This window comes from Ambystoma mexicanum, chromosome 14, assembly GCF_040938575.1.
Source record: "Ambystoma mexicanum isolate Mex_15411 chromosome 14, UKY_AmexF1_1, whole genome shotgun sequence".
Lineage (NCBI taxonomy): Eukaryota > Metazoa > Chordata > Amphibia > Caudata > Ambystomatidae > Ambystoma > Ambystoma mexicanum.
Genome location: NC_090940.1, coordinates 468,047,861 through 468,066,677, shown reverse-complemented (window position 1 = coordinate 468,066,677; position 18,817 = coordinate 468,047,861).

The window sequence follows — 18,817 nt, the reverse complement described above, 5'->3', positions numbered from 1 at the left end:
AGTCTCATGGTATAGGAAGGGTCTCAGAATTGGAATGGGAAGGAGTTGGATATCACATCTCAAGCTATAGGAAGGGTCTCAGGATTGGAATGGGAAGGAGTTTGATATCACATCTCATGCCATAGTATGGGTCTCAGGTTTGGTAGAAGTATTGGGATATCACATCTCATGCTATCGGAAGGGTATCAGGATTGGATTTGGAAGGAGTTGGATATCCCATCTCATTCTATAGGAAGGGTCTCGGGTTGGAATGGGAAGGATTTGGATATCACATCTCATGTTATAGGAAGGATCTCAGTTTTGCTATTAGAAGCATTGAGATATCACATCTCATGCTATAGGAAGGGTCTCAGGAATGGAATGGGAAGGAGTTTTCTATGACATCTCATGCCATAGGAAGGATCTCAGGTTTGGTATTAGAAGCATTGAGACATCACATCTCATGTTATAGGAAGGGTCTCAGGATTGGAATGGGAAGGAGTTGGATATCACATCTCATGCTATAGGAAGGGTCTCAGGTTTTGTATAAGCATTGAGATATCACATCTCATGCTATAGGAAGGGTCTCAGGATTGGAATGGGAAGGAGTTGTATATGACATCTCATGCCATAGGAAGGGTCTCAGGTTTGGTATTAGAAGCATTGAGATATCACATCTCATGCTATAGGAAGGATCTCAGGTTTGGTATTAGAGGCATTGAGATATCACATCTCATGCTAAAGGGAGGGTCTCAGGTTTGGAAGGGGAAGGATTTCGATATCACATCTCTTGTTATAGGAAGGATCACTGGTTTGGTATTAGAAGCATTGAGATATCACATCTCATGCTAAAGGGAGGGTCTCAGGTTTGGAATGGGAAGGAGTTGGATATCACATCTCATGTTATAGGAAGGGTCTCAGGTTTGGTATAAGCATTGAGATATCACATCTCTGCAATCAGAGGTGTCTCAGGATTGCGATAGGAAGGAGTTGGATATCACATCTCATGCTATAGGAAGGGTATCAGGTTTGGAACGGGAAGGAGTTGGATATCCCATCTCATGTTATAGCACGGGTCTCAGGTTTGGTATTAGAAGCATTGAGATATCACATCTCATGCTAAAGGGAGGGTCTCAGGTTTGGAATGGGAAGGAGTTGGATATCACATCTCATGTTATAGGAAGGGTCTCAGGTTTGGTATAAGCATTGAGATATCACATCTCTGCTATTGGAAGTGGCTCAGGATTGGAATGGGAAGGAGTTGGATATCACATCTCATGTTATAGGACGGGTCTCTGGTTTGGTATTAGAATCATTGAGATATCAGATCGCATGCTGTAGGAAGGGTCTAAGGATTGGAATGGGATGTACTTGGATATCACATCTCATGCTATCGGAAGGGTATCAGGATTGGATTTGGAAGGAGTTGGATATCCCATCTCATTCTATAGGAAGGGTCTCGGGTTGGAATGGGAAGGATTTGGCTATCACATCTCATTCTATAGGAAGGGTCTCGGGTTGGAATGGGAAGGATTTGGATATCACATCTCATGTTATAGGAAGGATCTCAGTTTTGGTATTAGAAGCATTGAGATATCACATCTCATGCTATAGGAAGGGTCTCAGGAATGGAATGGGAAGGAGTTTTCTATGACATCTCATGCCATAGGAAGGATCTCAGGTTTGGTATTAGAAGCATTGAGATATCACATCTCTGCTATCGGAAGGGTCTCAGGATTGGAATGGGAAGGAGTTGGATATCCCATCTAATGTTATAGGAAGGGTCTCAGGTTTGGTATTAGAAGCAATGAGATATCACATCTCATGCTATAGAAAGGGTCTCAGGATTGGAATGGGAAGGAGTTGGATATCACATCTCATGATAAAGGAAGGGTCTAAGGTTTGGAAGGGGAAGGATTTAGATATCACATCTCATGTTATAGGACGGGTCTCAGGTTTGGTATTAGAAGCATTGAGATATCAAGTCTCATGGTATAGGAAGGGTCTCAGAATTGGAATGGGAAGGAGTTGGATATCACATCTCAAGCTATAGGAAGGGTCTCAGGATTGGAATGGGAAGGAGTTTGATATCACATCTCATGCCATAGTATGGGTCTCAGGTTTGGTAGAAGTATTGGGATATCACATCTCATGCTATCGGAAGGGTATCAGGATTGGATTTGGAAGGAGTTGGATATCCCATCTCATTCTATAGGAAGGGTCTCGGGTTGGAATGGGAAGGATTTGGATATCACATCTCATGTTATAGGAAGGATCTCAGTTTTGGTATTAGAAGCATTGAGATATCACATCTCATGCTATAGGAAGGGTCTCAGGAATGGAATGGGAAGGAGTTTTCTATGACATCTCATGCCATAGGAAGGATCTCAGGTTTGGTATTAGAAGCATTGAGACATCACATCTCATGTTATAGGAAGGGTCTCAGGATTGGAATGGGAAGGAGTTGGATATCACATCTCATGCTATAGGAAGGGTCTCAGGTTTTGTATAAGCATTGAGATATCACATCTCATGCTATAGGAAGGGTCTCAGGATTGGAATGGGAAGGAGTTGTATATGACATCTCATGCCATAGGAAGGGTCTCAGGTTTGGTATTAGAAGCATTGAGATATCACATCTCATGCTATAGGAAGGATCTCAGGTTTGGTATTAGAGGCATTGAGATATCACATCTCATGCTAAAGGGAGGGTCTCAGGTTTGGAAGGGGAAGGATTTCGATATCACATCTCTTGTTATAGGAAGGATCACTGGTTTGGTATTAGAAGCATTGAGATATCACATCTCATGCTAAAGGGAGGGTCTCAGGTTTGGAATGGGAAGGAGTTGGATATCACATCTCATGTTATAGGAAGGGTCTCAGGTTTGGTATAAGCATTGAGATATCACATCTCTGCAATCAGAGGTGTCTCAGGATTGCGATAGGAAGGAGTTGGATATCACATCTCATGCTATAGGAAGGGTATCAGGTTTGGAACGGGAAGGAGTTGGATATCCCATCTCATGTTATAGCACGGGTCTCAGGTTTGGTATTAGAAGCATTGAGATATCACATCTCATGCTAAAGGGAGGGTCTCAGGTTTGGAATGGGAAGGAGTTGGATATCACATCTCATGTTATAGGAAGGGTCTCAGGTTTGGTATAAGCATTGAGATATCACATCTCTGCTATTGGAAGTGGCTCAGGATTGGAATGGGAAGGAGTTGGATATCACATCTCATGTTATAGGACGGGTCTCTGGTTTGGTATTAGAATCATTGAGATATCAGATCGCATGCTGTAGGAAGGGTCTAAGGATTGGAATGGGATGTACTTGGATATCACATCTCATGCTATCGGAAGGGTATCAGGATTGGATTTGGAAGGAGTTGGATATCCCATCTCATTCTATAGGAAGGGTCTCGGGTTGGAATGGGAAGGATTTGGATATCACATCTCATTCTATAGGAAGGGTCTCGGGTTGGAATGGGAAGGATTTGGATATCACATCTCATGTTATAGGAAGGATCTCAGTTTTGGTATTAGAAGCATTGAGATATCACATCTCATGCTATAGGAAGGGTCTCAGGAATGGAATGGGAAGGAGTTTTCTATGACATCTCATGCCATAGGAAGGATCTCAGGTTTGGTATTAGAAGCATTGAGATATCACATCTCTGCTATCGGAAGGGTCTCAGGATTGGAATGGGAAGGAGTTGGATATCCCATCTAATGTTATAGGAAGGGTCTCAGGTTTGGTATTAGAAGCAATGAGATATCACATCTCATGCTATAGAAAGGGTCTCAGGATTGGAATGGGAAGGAGTTGGATATCACATCTCATGATAAAGGAAGGGTCTAAGGTTTGGAAGGGGAAGGATTTAGATATCACATCTCATGTTATAGGACGGGTCTCAGGTTTGGTATTAGAAGCATTGAGATATCAAGTCTCATGGTATAGGAAGGGTCTCAGAATTGGAATGGGAAGGAGTTGGATATCACATCTCAAGCTATAGGAAGGGTCTCAGGATTGGAATGGGAAGGAGTTTGATATCACATCTCATGCCATAGTATGGGTCTCAGGTTTGGTAGAAGTATTGGGATATCACATCTCATGCTATCGGAAGGGTATCAGGATTGGATTTGGAAGGAGTTGGATATCCCATCTCATTCTATAGGAAGGGTCTCGGGTTGGAATGGGAAGGATTTGGATATCACATCTCATGTTATAGGAAGGATCTCAGTTTTGGTATTAGAAGCATTGAGATATCACATCTCATGCTATAGGAAGGGTCTCAGGAATGGAATGGGAAGGAGTTTTCTATGACATCTCATGCCATAGGAAGGATCTCAGGTTTGGTATTAGAAGCATTGAGACATCACATCTCATGTTATAGGAAGGGTCTCAGGATTGGAATGGGAAGGAGTTGGATATCACATCTCATGCTATAGGAAGGGTCTCAGGTTTTGTATAAGCATTGAGATATCACATCTCATGCTATAGGAAGGGTCTCAGGATTGGAATGGGAAGGAGTTGTATATGACATCTCATGCCATAGGAAGGGTCTCAGGTTTGGTATTAGAAGCATTGAGATATCACATCTCATGCTATCGGAAGGATCTCAGGTTTGGTATTAGAGGCATTGAGATATCACATCTCTTGCTAAAGGGAGGGTCTCAGGTTTGGAAGGGGAAGGATTTCGATATCACATCTCTTGTTATAGGAAGGATCACTGGTTTGGTATTAGAAGCATTGAGATATCACATCTCATGCTAAAGGGAGGGTCTCAGGTTTGGAATGGGAAGGAGTTGGATATCACATCTCATGTTATAGGAAGGGTCTCAGGTTTGGTATAAGCATTGAGATATCACATCTCTGCTATCAGAGGTGTCTCAGGATTGCGATAGGAAGGAGTTGGATATCACATCTCATGCTATAGGAAGGGTATCAGGTTTGGAACGGGAAGGAGTTGGATATCCCATCTCATGTTATAGCACGGGTCTCAGGTTTGGTATTAGAAGCATTGAGATATCACATCTCATGCTAAAGGGAGGGTCTCAGGTTTGGAATGGGAAGGAGTTGGATATCACATCTCATGTTATAGGAAGGGTCTCAGGTTTGGTATAAGCATTGAGATATCACATCTCTGCTATCGGAAGTGGCTCAGGATTGGAATGGGAAGGAGTTGGATATCACATCTCATGTTATAGGACGGGTCTCTGGTTTGGTATTAGAATCATTGAGATATCAGATCGCATGCTGTAGGAAGGGTCTAAGGATTGGAATGGGATGTACTTGGATATCACATCTCATGCTATCGGAAGGGTATCAGGATTGGATTTGGAAGGAGTTGGATATCCCATCTCATTCTATAGGAAGGGTCTCTGGTTTGGTATTAGAATCATTGAGATATCAGATCGCATGCTGTAGGAAGGGTCTAAGGATTGGAATGGGATGTACTTGGATATCACATCTCATGCTATCGGAAGGGTATCAGGATTGGATTTGGAAGGAGTTGGATATCCCATCTCATTCTATAGGAAGGGTCTCGGGTTGGAATGGGAAGGATTTGGATATCACATCTCATTCTATAGGAAGGGTCTCGGGTTGGAATGGGAAGGATTTGGATATCACATCTCATGTTATAGGAAGGATCTCAGTTTTGGTATTAGAAGCATTGAGATATCACATCTCATGCTATAGGAAGGGTCTCAGGAATGGAATGGGAAGGAGTTTTCTATGACATCTCATGCCATAGGAAGGATCTCAGGTTTGGTATTAGAAGCATTGAGACATCACATCTCATGTTATAGGAAGGGTCTCAGGATTGGAATGGGAAGGAGTTGGATATCACATCTCATGCTATAGGAAGGGTCTCAGGTTTTGTATAAGCATTGAGATATCACATCTCATGCTATAGGAAGGGTCTCAGGATTGGAATGGGAAGGAGTTGTATATGACATCTCATGCCATAGGAAGGGTCTCAGGTTTGGTATTAGAAGCATTGAGATATCACATCTCATGCTATAGGAAGGATCTCAGGTTTGGTATTAGAGGCATTGAGATATCACATCTCATGCTAAAGGGAGGGTCTCAGGTTTGGAAGGGGAAGGATTTCGATATCACATCTCTTGTTATAGGAAGGATCACTGGTTTGGTATTAGAAGCATTGAGATATCACATCTCATGGGGCCTCATTACGACCCTGGCGGTAAGGGGTTAACGCCAGCGTTAGCTGCGCCGACCCCTTACCGCCAATTACGAGGTCGCCTAGCGCCATGGTGCTTTTAACACCTGCTTTTAGCAGGTGTTAAAATCCATGGCGCTAAGGGACCATGGAGTTAATTACGCCACCGTAATTTACGGTGGCGTAATTAACGCCTTCCCCACTCCCATTATGCCCTATGGGGCAAAAATGGGAATGGGGAAGGGTAAATGGGGATTGGGGACTTACCGCCCCGCCTAGGTCGGAATGGGGCGGTAAGTCCGCCAACCACCATGGCGTAAACGTAGTTTATGCCATGGTGGTAAAGTCACGGCCCAGGCGGTAACTTACCGCCTGGGTCGTAATGAGGCCCATGCTATCGGAAGGGTCTCAGGATTGGAATGGGACGGAGTTGGATATCACATCTCATGCTATCGGAAGGGTATCAGGATTGGATTTGGAAGGAGTTGGATATCCCATCTCATTCTATAGGAAGGGTCTCGGGTTGGAATGGGAAGGATTTGGATATCACATCTCATGTTATAGGAAGGATCTCAGTTTTGGTATTAGAAGCATTGAGATATCACATCTCATGCTATAGGAAGGGTCTCAGGAATGGAATGGGAAGGAGTTTTCTATGACATCTCATGCCATAGGAAGGATCTCAGGTTTGGTATTAGAAGCATTGAGACATCACATCTCATGTTATAGGAAGGGTCTCAGGATTGGAATGGGAAGGAGTTGGATATCACATCTCATGCTATAGGAAGGGTCTCAGGTTTTGTATAAGCATTGAGATATCACATCTCATGCTATAGGAAGGGTCTCAGGATTGGAATGGGAAGGAGTTGTATATGACATCTCATGCCATAGGAAGGGTCTCAGGTTTGGTATTAGAAGCATTGAGATATCACATCTCATGCTATAGGAAGGATCTCAGGTTTGGTAGGCATTGAGATATCACATCTCATGCTAAAGGGAGGGTCTCAGGTTTGGAAGGGGAAGGATTTCGATATCACATCTCTTGTTATAGGAAGGATCACTGGTTTGGTATTAGAAGCATTGAGATATCACATCTCATGCTAAAGGGAGGGTCTCAGGTTTGGAATGGGAAGGAGTTGGATATCACATCTCATGTTATAGGAAGGGTCTCAGGTTTGGTATAAGCATTGAGATATCACATCTCTGCAATCAGAGGTGTCTCAGGATTGCGATAGGAAGGAGTTGGATATCACATCTCATGCTATAGGAAGGGTATCAGGTTTGGAACGGGAAGGAGTTGGATATCCCATCTCATGTTATAGCACGGGTCTCAGGTTTGGTATTAGAAGCATTGAGATATCACATCTCATGCTAAAGGGAGGGTCTCAGGTTTGGAATGGGAAGGAGTTGGATATCACATCTCATGTTATAGGAAGGGTCTCAGGTTTGGTATAAGCATTGAGATATCACATCTCTGCTATTGGAAGTGGCTCAGGATTGGAATGGGAAGGAGTTGGATATCACATCTCATGTTATAGGACGGGTCTCTGGTTTGGTATTAGAATCATTGAGATATCAGATCGCATGCTGTAGGAAGGGTCTAAGGATTGGAATGGGATGTACTTGGATATCACATCTCATGCTATCGGAAGGGTATCAGGATTGGATTTGGAAGGAGTTGGATATCCCATCTCATTCTATAGGAAGGGTCTCGGGTTGGAATGGGAAGGATTTGGATATCACATCTCATTCTATAGGAAGGGTCTCGGGTTGGAATGGGAAGGATTTGGATATCACATCTCATGTTATAGGAAGGATCTCAGTTTTGGTATTAGAAGCATTGAGATATCACATCTCATGCTATAGGAAGGGTCTCAGGAATGGAATGGGAAGGAGTTTTCTATGACATCTCATGCCATAGGAAGGATCTCAGGTTTGGTATTAGAAGCATTGAGATATCACATCTCTGCTATCGGAAGGGTCTCAGGATTGGAATGGGAAGGAGTTGGATATCCCATCTAATGTTATAGGAAGGGTCTCAGGTTTGGTATTAGAAGCAATGAGATATCACATCTCATGCTATAGAAAGGGTCTCAGGATTGGAATGGGAAGGAGTTGGATATCACATCTCATGATAAAGGAAGGGTCTAAGGTTTGGAAGGGGAAGGATTTAGATATCACATCTCATGTTATAGGACGGGTCTCAGGTTTGGTATTAGAAGCATTGAGATATCAAGTCTCATGGTATAGGAAGGGTCTCAGAATTGGAATGGGAAGGAGTTGGATATCACATCTCATGCCATAGTATGGGTCTCAGGTTTGGTAGAAGTATTGGGATATCACATCTCATGCTATCGGAAGGGTATCAGGATTGGATTTGGAAGGAGTTGGATATCCCATCTCATTCTATAGGAAGGGTCTCGGGTTGGAATGGGAAGGATTTGGATATCACATCTCATGTTATAGGAAGGATCTCAGTTTTGGTATTAGAAGCATTGAGATATCACATCTCATGCTATAGGAAGGGTCTCAGGAATGGAATGGGAAGGAGTTTTCTATGACATCTCATGCCATAGGAAGGATCTCAGGTTTGGTATTAGAAGCATTGAGACATCACATCTCATGTTATAGGAAGGGTCTCAGGATTGGAATGGGAAGGAGTTGGATATCACATCTCATGCTATAGGAAGGGTCTCAGGTTTTGTATAAGCATTGAGATATCACATCTCATGCTATAGGAAGGGTCTCAGGATTGGAATGGGAAGGAGTTGTATATGACATCTCATGCCATAGGAAGGGTCTCAGGTTTGGTATTAGAAGCATTGAGATATCACATCTCATGCTATAGGAAGGATCTCAGGTTTGGTATTAGAGGCATTGAGATATCACATCTCATGCTAAAGGGAGGGTCTCAGGTTTGGAAGGGGAAGGATTTCGATATCACATCTCTTGTTATAGGAAGGATCACTGGTTTGGTATTAGAAGCATTGAGATATCACATCTCATGCTAAAGGGAGGGTCTCAGGTTTGGAATGGGAAGGAGTTGGATATCACATCTCATGTTATAGGAAGGGTCTCAGGTTTGGTATAAGCATTGAGATATCACATCTCTGCAATCAGAGGTGTCTCAGGATTGCGATAGGAAGGAGTTGGATATCACATCTCATGCTATAGGAAGGGTATCAGGTTTGGAACGGGAAGGAGTTGGATATCCCATCTCATGTTATAGCACGGGTCTCAGGTTTGGTATTAGAAGCATTGAGATATCACATCTCATGCTAAAGGGAGGGTCTCAGGTTTGGAATGGGAAGGAGTTGGATATCACATCTCATGTTATAGGAAGGGTCTCAGGTTTGGTATAAGCATTGAGATATCACATCTCTGCTATTGGAAGTGGCTCAGGATTGGAATGGGAAGGAGTTGGATATCACATCTCATGTTATAGGACGGGTCTCTGGTTTGGTATTAGAATCATTGAGATATCAGATCGCATGCTGTAGGAAGGGTCTAAGGATTGGAATGGGATGTACTTGGATATCACATCTCATGCTATCGGAAGGGTATCAGGATTGGATTTGGAAGGAGTTGGATATCCCATCTCATTCTATAGGAAGGGTCTCGGGTTGGAATGGGAAGGATTTGGATATCACATCTCATTCTATAGGAAGGGTCTCGGGTTGGAATGGGAAGGATTTGGATATCACATCTCATGTTATAGGAAGGATCTCAGTTTTGGTATTAGAAGCATTGAGATATCACATCTCATGCTATAGGAAGGGTCTCAGGAATGGAATGGGAAGGAGTTTTCTATGACATCTCATGCCATAGGAAGGATCTCAGGTTTGGTATTAGAAGCATTGAGATATCACATCTCTGCTATCGGAAGGGTCTCAGGATTGGAATGGGAAGGAGTTGGATATCCCATCTAATGTTATAGGAAGGGTCTCAGGTTTGGTATTAGAAGCAATGAGATATCACATCTCATGCTATAGAAAGGGTCTCAGGATTGGAATGGGAAGGAGTTGGATATCACATCTCATGATAAAGGAAGGGTCTAAGGTTTGGAAGGGGAAGGATTTAGATATCACATCTCATGTTATAGGACGGGTCTCAGGTTTGGTATTAGAAGCATTGAGATATCAAGTCTCATGGTATAGGAAGGGTCTCAGAATTGGAATGGGAAGGAGTTGGATATCACATCTCAAGCTATAGGAAGGGTCTCAGGATTGGAATGGGAAGGAGTTTGATATCACATCTCATGCCATAGTATGGGTCTCAGGTTTGGTAGAAGTATTGGGATATCACATCTCATGCTATCGGAAGGGTATCAGGATTGGATTTGGAAGGAGTTGGATATCCCATCTCATTCTATAGGAAGGGTCTCGGGTTGGAATGGGAAGGATTTGGATATCACATCTCATGTTATAGGAAGGATCTCAGTTTTGGTATTAGAAGCATTGAGATATCACATCTCATGCTATAGGAAGGGTCTCAGGAATGGAATGGGAAGGAGTTTTCTATGACATCTCATGCCATAGGAAGGATCTCAGGTTTGGTATTAGAAGCATTGAGACATCACATCTCATGTTATAGGAAGGGTCTCAGGATTGGAATGGGAAGGAGTTGGATATCACATCTCATGCTATAGGAAGGGTCTCAGGTTTTGTATAAGCATTGAGATATCACATCTCATGCTATAGGAAGGGTCTCAGGATTGGAATGGGAAGGAGTTGTATATGACATCTCATGCCATAGGAAGGGTCTCAGGTTTGGTATTAGAAGCATTGAGATATCACATCTCATGCTATCGGAAGGATCTCAGGTTTGGTATTAGAGGCATTGAGATATCACATCTCTTGCTAAAGGGAGGGTCTCAGGTTTGGAAGGGGAAGGATTTCGATATCACATCTCTTGTTATAGGAAGGATCACTGGTTTGGTATTAGAAGCATTGAGATATCACATCTCATGCTAAAGGGAGGGTCTCAGGTTTGGAATGGGAAGGAGTTGGATATCACATCTCATGTTATAGGAAGGGTCTCAGGTTTGGTATAAGCATTGAGATATCACATCTCTGCTATCAGAGGTGTCTCAGGATTGCGATAGGAAGGAGTTGGATATCACATCTCATGCTATAGGAAGGGTATCAGGTTTGGAACGGGAAGGAGTTGGATATCCCATCTCATGTTATAGCACGGGTCTCAGGTTTGGTATTAGAAGCATTGAGATATCACATCTCATGCTAAAGGGAGGGTCTCAGGTTTGGAATGGGAAGGAGTTGGATATCACATCTCATGTTATAGGAAGGGTCTCAGGTTTGGTATAAGCATTGAGATATCACATCTCTGCTATCGGAAGTGGCTCAGGATTTGAATGGGAAGGAGTTGGATATCACATCTCATGTTATAGGACGGGTCTCTGGTTTGGTATTAGAATCATTGAGATATCAGATCGCATGCTGTAGGAAGGGTCTAAGGATTGGAATGGGATGTACTTGGATATCACATCTCATGCTATCGGAAGGGTATCAGGATTGGATTTGGAAGGAGTTGGATATCCCATCTCATTCTATAGGAAGGGTCTCTGGTTTGGTATTAGAATCATTGAGATATCAGATCGCATGCTGTAGGAAGGGTCTAAGGATTGGAATGGGATGTACTTGGATATCACATCTCATGCTATCGGAAGGGTATCAGGATTGGATTTGGAAGGAGTTGGATATCCCATCTCATTCTATAGGAAGGGTCTCGGGTTGGAATGGGAAGGATTTGGATATCACATCTCATTCTATAGGAAGGGTCTCGGGTTGGAATGGGAAGGATTTGGATATCACATCTCATGTTATAGGAAGGATCTCAGTTTTGGTATTAGAAGCATTGAGATATCACATCTCATGCTATAGGAAGGGTCTCAGGAATGGAATGGGAAGGAGTTTTCTATGACATCTCATGCCATAGGAAGGATCTCAGGTTTGGTATTAGAAGCATTGAGACATCACATCTCATGTTATAGGAAGGGTCTCAGGATTGGAATGGGAAGGAGTTGGATATCACATCTCATGCTATAGGAAGGGTCTCAGGTTTTGTATAAGCATTGAGATATCACATCTCATGCTATAGGAAGGGTCTCAGGATTGGAATGGGAAGGAGTTGTATATGACATCTCATGCCATAGGAAGGGTCTCAGGTTTGGTATTAGAAGCATTGAGATATCACATCTCATGCTATAGGAAGGATCTCAGGTTTGGTATTAGAGGCATTGAGATATCACATCTCATGCTAAAGGGAGGGTCTCAGGTTTGGAAGGGGAAGGATTTCGATATCACATCTCTTGTTATAGGAAGGATCACTGGTTTGGTATTAGAAGCATTGAGATATCACATCTCATGGGGCCTCATTACGACCCTGGCAGTAAGGGGTTAACGCCAGCGTTAGCTGCGCCGACCCCTTACCGCCAATTACGAGGTCCCCTAGCGCCATGGTGCTTTTAACACCTGCTTTTAGCAGGTGTTAAAATCCATGGCGCTAAGGGACCATGGAGTTAATTACGCCACCGTAATTTACGGTGGCGTAATTAACGCCTTCCCCACTCCCATTATGCCCTATGGGGCAAAAATGGGAATGGGGAAGGGTAAATGGGGATTGGGGACTTACCGCCCCGCCTAGGTCGGAATGGGGCGGTAAGTCCGCCAACCACCATGGCGTAAACGTAGTTTATGCCATGGTGGTAAAGTCACGGCCCAGGCGGTAACTTACCGCCTGGGTCGTAATGAGGCCCATGCTATCGGAAGGGTCTCAGGATTGGAATGGGACGGAGTTGGATATCACATCTCATGCTATAGGAAGGGTCTCAGGTTTGGAACGGGAAGGAGTTGGATATCACATCTCATGTTATAGGAAGAGTCTCAGGTTTGGTATTAGAAGCATTGAGATATCACATCTCATGCTAAAGGGAGGGTCTCAGGTTTGGAATGGGAAGGAGTTGGATATCACATCTCATGTTATAGGAAGGGTCTCAGGTTTGGTATAAGCATTGAGATATCACATCTCTGCTATCAGAGGTGTCTCAGGATTGGGATAGGAAGGAGTTGGATATCACATCTCATGCTATAGGAAGGGTATCAGGTTTGGAACGGGAAGGAGTTGGATATCCCATCTCATGTTATAGCACGGGTCTCAGGTTTGGTATTAGAAGCATTGAGATATCACATCTCATGCTAAAGGGAGGGTCTCAGGTTTGGAATGGGAAGGAGTTGGATATCACATCTCATGTTATAGGAAGGGTCTCAGGTTTGGTATAAGCATTGAGATATCACATCTCTGCTATCGGAAGTGGCTCAGGATTGGAATGGGAAGGAGTTGGATATCCCATCTCATGTTATAGGACGGGTCTCTGGTTTGGTATTAGAATCATTGAGATATCAGATCGCATGCTGTAGGAAGGGTCTAAGGATTGGAATGGGATGTACTTGGATATCACATCTCATGCTATAGGTAGGCTCTCAGGTTTGGTATAAGCATTGAGATATCACTTCTCATGCTATAGGAAGGGTCTCAGGATTGGAATGGGAAGGAGTTGGATATCACATCTCATGTTATAGGAAGGATCTCAGGTTTGGTATTAGAAGCATTGAGACATCACATCTCATGCTATAGGAAGGGTCTCAGGATTGGAATGGGAAGGAGTTGGATATCACATCTCATGCTATGGGAAGGGTCTCAGGATTGGAATGGGAAGGAGTTGTATATGACATCTCAGGCCATAGGAAGGGTCTCAGGTTTGGTATAAGCATTGAGATATCACATCTCTGCTATTGGAAGGGTCTCAGGATTGGAATGGGAAGGAGTTGGATATCCCATCTCATGTTATAGGAAGGGTCTCAGGTTTGGTATTAGAAGCATTGAGATATCACATCTCATGCTATAGGAAGGGTCTCAGGATTGGAATGGGAAGGAGTTGGATATCACATCTCATGATAAAGGAAGGGTCTAAGGTTTGGAAGGGGAAGGATTTAGATATCACATCTCATGTTATAGGACGGGTCTCAGGTTTGGTATTAGAAGCATTGAGATATCAAGTCTCATGGTATAGGAAGGGTCTCAGAATTGGAATGGGAAGGAGTTGGATATCACATCTCAAGCTATAGGGAGGATCTCAGGATTGGAATGGGAAGGAGTTTGATATCACATCTCATGCCATAGTATGGGTCTCAGGTTTGGTAGAAGCATTGGGATATCACATCTCATGCTATCAGAAGGGTATCAGGATTGGATTTGGAAGGAGTTGGATATCCCATCTCATTCCATAGGAAGGGTCTCAGGATTGGAATGGGAAGGAGTTGGATATCGCATCTCATGCTATAGGAAGGGTCTCAGGAATGGAATGGGAAGGAGTTTTATATGACATCTCATGCCATAGGAAGGATCTCAGGTTTGGTATTAGAAGCATTGAGACATCACATCTCATGTTATAGGAAGGGTCTCAGGATTGGAATGGGAAGGAGTTGGATATCACATCTCATGCTATAGGAAGGGTCTCAGGTTTGGTATAAGCATTGAGATATCACATCTCATGCTATAGGAAGGGTCTCAGGATTGGAATGGGAAGGAGTTGTATATGACATCTCATGCCATAGGAAGGGTCTCAGGTTTGGTATAAGCATTGAGATATCACATCTCTGCTATCGGAAGGGTCTCAGGATTGGAATGGGAAGGAGTTGGAAATCGCATCTCATGCTATAGGAAGGGTCTCAGGAATGGAATGGGAAGGAGTTTTATATGACATCTCATGCCATAGGAAGGATCTCAGGTTTGGAATCAGAAGCATTGAGACATCACATCTCATGTTATAGGAATGGTCTCAGGATTGGAATTGGAAGGAGTTGGATATCACATCGCATGTTATAGGAAGGGTCTCCGGTTTGGTATAAGCATTGAGATATCACATATCATGCTATAGGAAGGGTCTCAGGATTGGAATGGGAATGAGTTGTATATGACACCTCATGCCATAGGAATGGTCTCAGGTTTGGTATTAGAAGCATTGAGATATCACATTTCATGCTATCGGAAGGATCTCCGGTTTGGTATTAGAGTCATTGAGATATCGCATATCATGCAAAAGGGAGGGTCTCAGGTTTGGAAGGGGAAGGATTTGGATATCACATCTCTTGTTATAGGAAGGATCACAGGTTTGGTATTAGAAGCATTGAGATATCACATCTCATGCTATCGGAAGGGTCTCAGGATTGGAATGGGACGGTGTTGGATATCACATCTCATGCTATAGGAAGGGTCTCAGGTTTGGAACTGGAAGGAGTTGGATATCACATCTCATGTTATAGGAAGAGTCTCAGGATTGGAATGGGAAGGAGTTGTATATGACATCTCAGGCCATAGGAAGGGTCTCAGGTTTGGTATAAGCATTGAGATATCACATCTCTGCTATCGGAAGGGTCTCAGGATTGGAATGGGAAGGAGTTGGATATCCCATCTCATGTTATAGGAAGGGTCTCAGGTTTGGTATTAGAAGCATTGAGATATCTCATCTCATGCTATAGAAAGGGTCTCAGGATTGGAATGGGAAGGAGTTGGATATCACATCTCATGATAAAGGAAGGGTCTAAGGTTTGGAAGGGGAAGGATTTAGATATCACATCTCATGTTATAGGACGGGTCTCAGGTTTGGTATTAGAAGCATTGAGATATCAAGTCTCATGGTATAGGAAGGGTCTCAGAATTGGAATGGGAAGGATATCACATCTCAAGCTATAGGAAGGGTCTCAGGATTGGAATGGGAAGGAGTTTGATATAACATTCTCATGCCATAGTATGGGTCTCAGGTTTGGTAGAAGTATTGGGATATCACATCTCATGCTATCGGAAGGGTATCAGGATTGGATTTGGAAGGAGTTGGATATCCCATCTCATTCTATAGGAAGGGTCTCGGGTTGGAATGGGAAGGATTTGGATATCACATCTCATGTTATAGGAAGGATCTCAGTTTTGGTATTAGAAGCATTGAGATATCACATCTCATGCTATAGGAAGGGTCTCAGGAATGGAATGGGAAGGAGTTTTCTATGACATCTCATGCCATAGGAAGGATCTCAGGTTTGGTATAAGCATTGAGATATCACATCTCTGCTATCGGAAGGGTCTCAGGATTGGAATGGGAAGGAGTTGGATATCCCATCTAATGTTATAGGAAGGGTCTCAGGTTTGGTATTAGAAGCAATGAGATATCACATCTCATGCTATAGAAAGGGTCTCAGGATTGGAATGGGAAGGAGTTGGATATCACATCTCATGATAAAGGAAGGGTCTAAGGTTTGGAAGGGGAAGGATTTAGATATCACATCTCATGTTATAGGACGGGTCTCAGGTTTGGTATTAGAAGCATTGAGATATCAAGTCTCATGGTATAGGAAGGGTCTCAGAATTGGAATGGGAAGGAGTTGGATATCACATCTCAAGCTATAGGAAGGGTCTCAGGATTGGAATGGGAAGGAGTTTGATATCACATCTCATGCCATAGTATGGGTCTCAGGTTTGGTAGAAGTATTGGGATATCACATCTCATGCTATCGGAAGGGTATCAGGATTGGATTTGGAAGGAGTTGGATATCCCATCTCATTCTATAGGAAGGGTCTCGGGTTGGAATGGGAAGGATTTGGATATCACATCTCATGTTATAGGAAGGATCTCAGTTTTGGTATTAGAAGCATTGAGATATCACATCTCATGCTATAGGAAGGGTCTCAGGAATGGAATGGGAAGGAGTTTTCTATGACATCTCATGCCATAGGAAGGATCTCAGGTTTGGTATTAGAAGCATTGAGACATCACATCTCATGTTTTAGGAAGGGTCTCAGGATTGGAATGGGAAGGAGTTGGATATCACATCTCATGCTATAGAAAGGGTCTCAGGTTTTGTATAAGCATTGAGATATCACATCTCATGCTATAGGAAGGGTCTCAGGATTGGAATGGGAAGGAGTTGTATATGACATCTCATGCCATAGGAAGGGTCTCAGGTTTGGTATTAGAAGCATTGAGATATCACATCTCATGCTATAGGAAGGATCTCAGGTTTGGTATTAGAGGCATTGAGATATCACATCTCATGCTAAAGGGAGGGTCTCAGGTTTGGAAGGGGAAGGATTTCGATATCACATCTCTTGTTATAGGAAGGATCACTGGTTTGGTATTAGAAGCATTGAGATATCACATCTCATGCTAAAGGGAGGGTCTCAGGTTTGGAATGGGAAGGAGTTGGATATCACATCTCATGTTATAGGAAGGGTCTCAGGTTTGGTATAAGCATTGAGATATCACATCTCTGCAATCAGAGGTGTCTCAGGATTGCGATAGGAAGGAGTTGGATATCACATCTCATGCTATAGGAAGGGTATCAGGTTTGGAACGGGAAGGAGTTGGATATCCCATCTCATGTTATAGCACTGGTCTCAGGTTTGGTATTAGAAGCATTGAGATATCACATCTCATGCTAAAGGGAGGGTCTCAGGTTTGGAATGGGAAGGAGTTGGATATCACATCTCATGTTATAGGAAGGGTCTCAGGTTTGGTATAAGCATTGAGATATCACATCTCTGCTATCGGAAGTGGCTCAGGATTGGAATGGGAAGGAGTTGGATATCACATCTCATGTTATAGGACGGGTCTCTGGTTTGGTATTAGAATCATTGAGATATCAGATCGCATGCTGTAGGAAGGGTCTAAGGATTGGAATGGGATGTACTTGGATATCACATCTCATGCTATCGGAAGGGTATCAGGATTGGATTTGGAAGGAGTTGGATATCCCATCTCATTCTATAGGAAGGGTCTTGGGTTGGAATGGGAAGGATTTGGATATCACATCTCATTCTATAGGAAGGGTCTCGGGTTGGAATGGGAAGGATTTGGATATCACATCTCATGTTATAGGAAGGATCTCAGTTTTGGTATTAGAAGCATTGAGATATCACATCTCATGCTATAGGAAGGGTCTCAGGAATGGAATGGGAAGGAGTTGGATATCACATCTCATGCTATAGGAAGGGTCTCAGGTTTTGTATAAGCATTGAGATATCACATCTCATGCTATAGGAAGGGTCTCATGATTGGAATGGGAAGGAGTTGTATATGACATCTCATGCCATAGGAAGGGTCTCAGGTTTGGTATTAGAAGCATTGAGATATCACATCTCATGCTATAGGAAGGATCTCAGGTTTGGTATTAGAGGCATTGAGATATCACATCTCATGCTAAAGGGAGGGTCTCAGGTTTGGAATGGGAAGGAGTTTTCTATGACATCTCATGCTATAGGAAGGGTCTCAGGTTTTGTATAAGCATTGAGATATCACATCTCATGCTATAGGAAGGGTCTCAGGATTGGAATGGGAAGGAGTTGTATATGACATCTCATGCCATAGGAAGGGTCTCAGGTTTTGTATAAGCATTGAGATATCACATCTCATGCTATAGGAAGGGTCTCAGGATTGGAATGGGAAGGAGTTGTATATGACATCTCATGCCATAGGAAGGGTCTCAGGTTTGGTATTAGAAGCATTGAGATATCACATCTCATGCTATAGGAAGGATCTCAGGTTTGGTATTAGAGGCATTGAGATATCACATCTCATGCTAA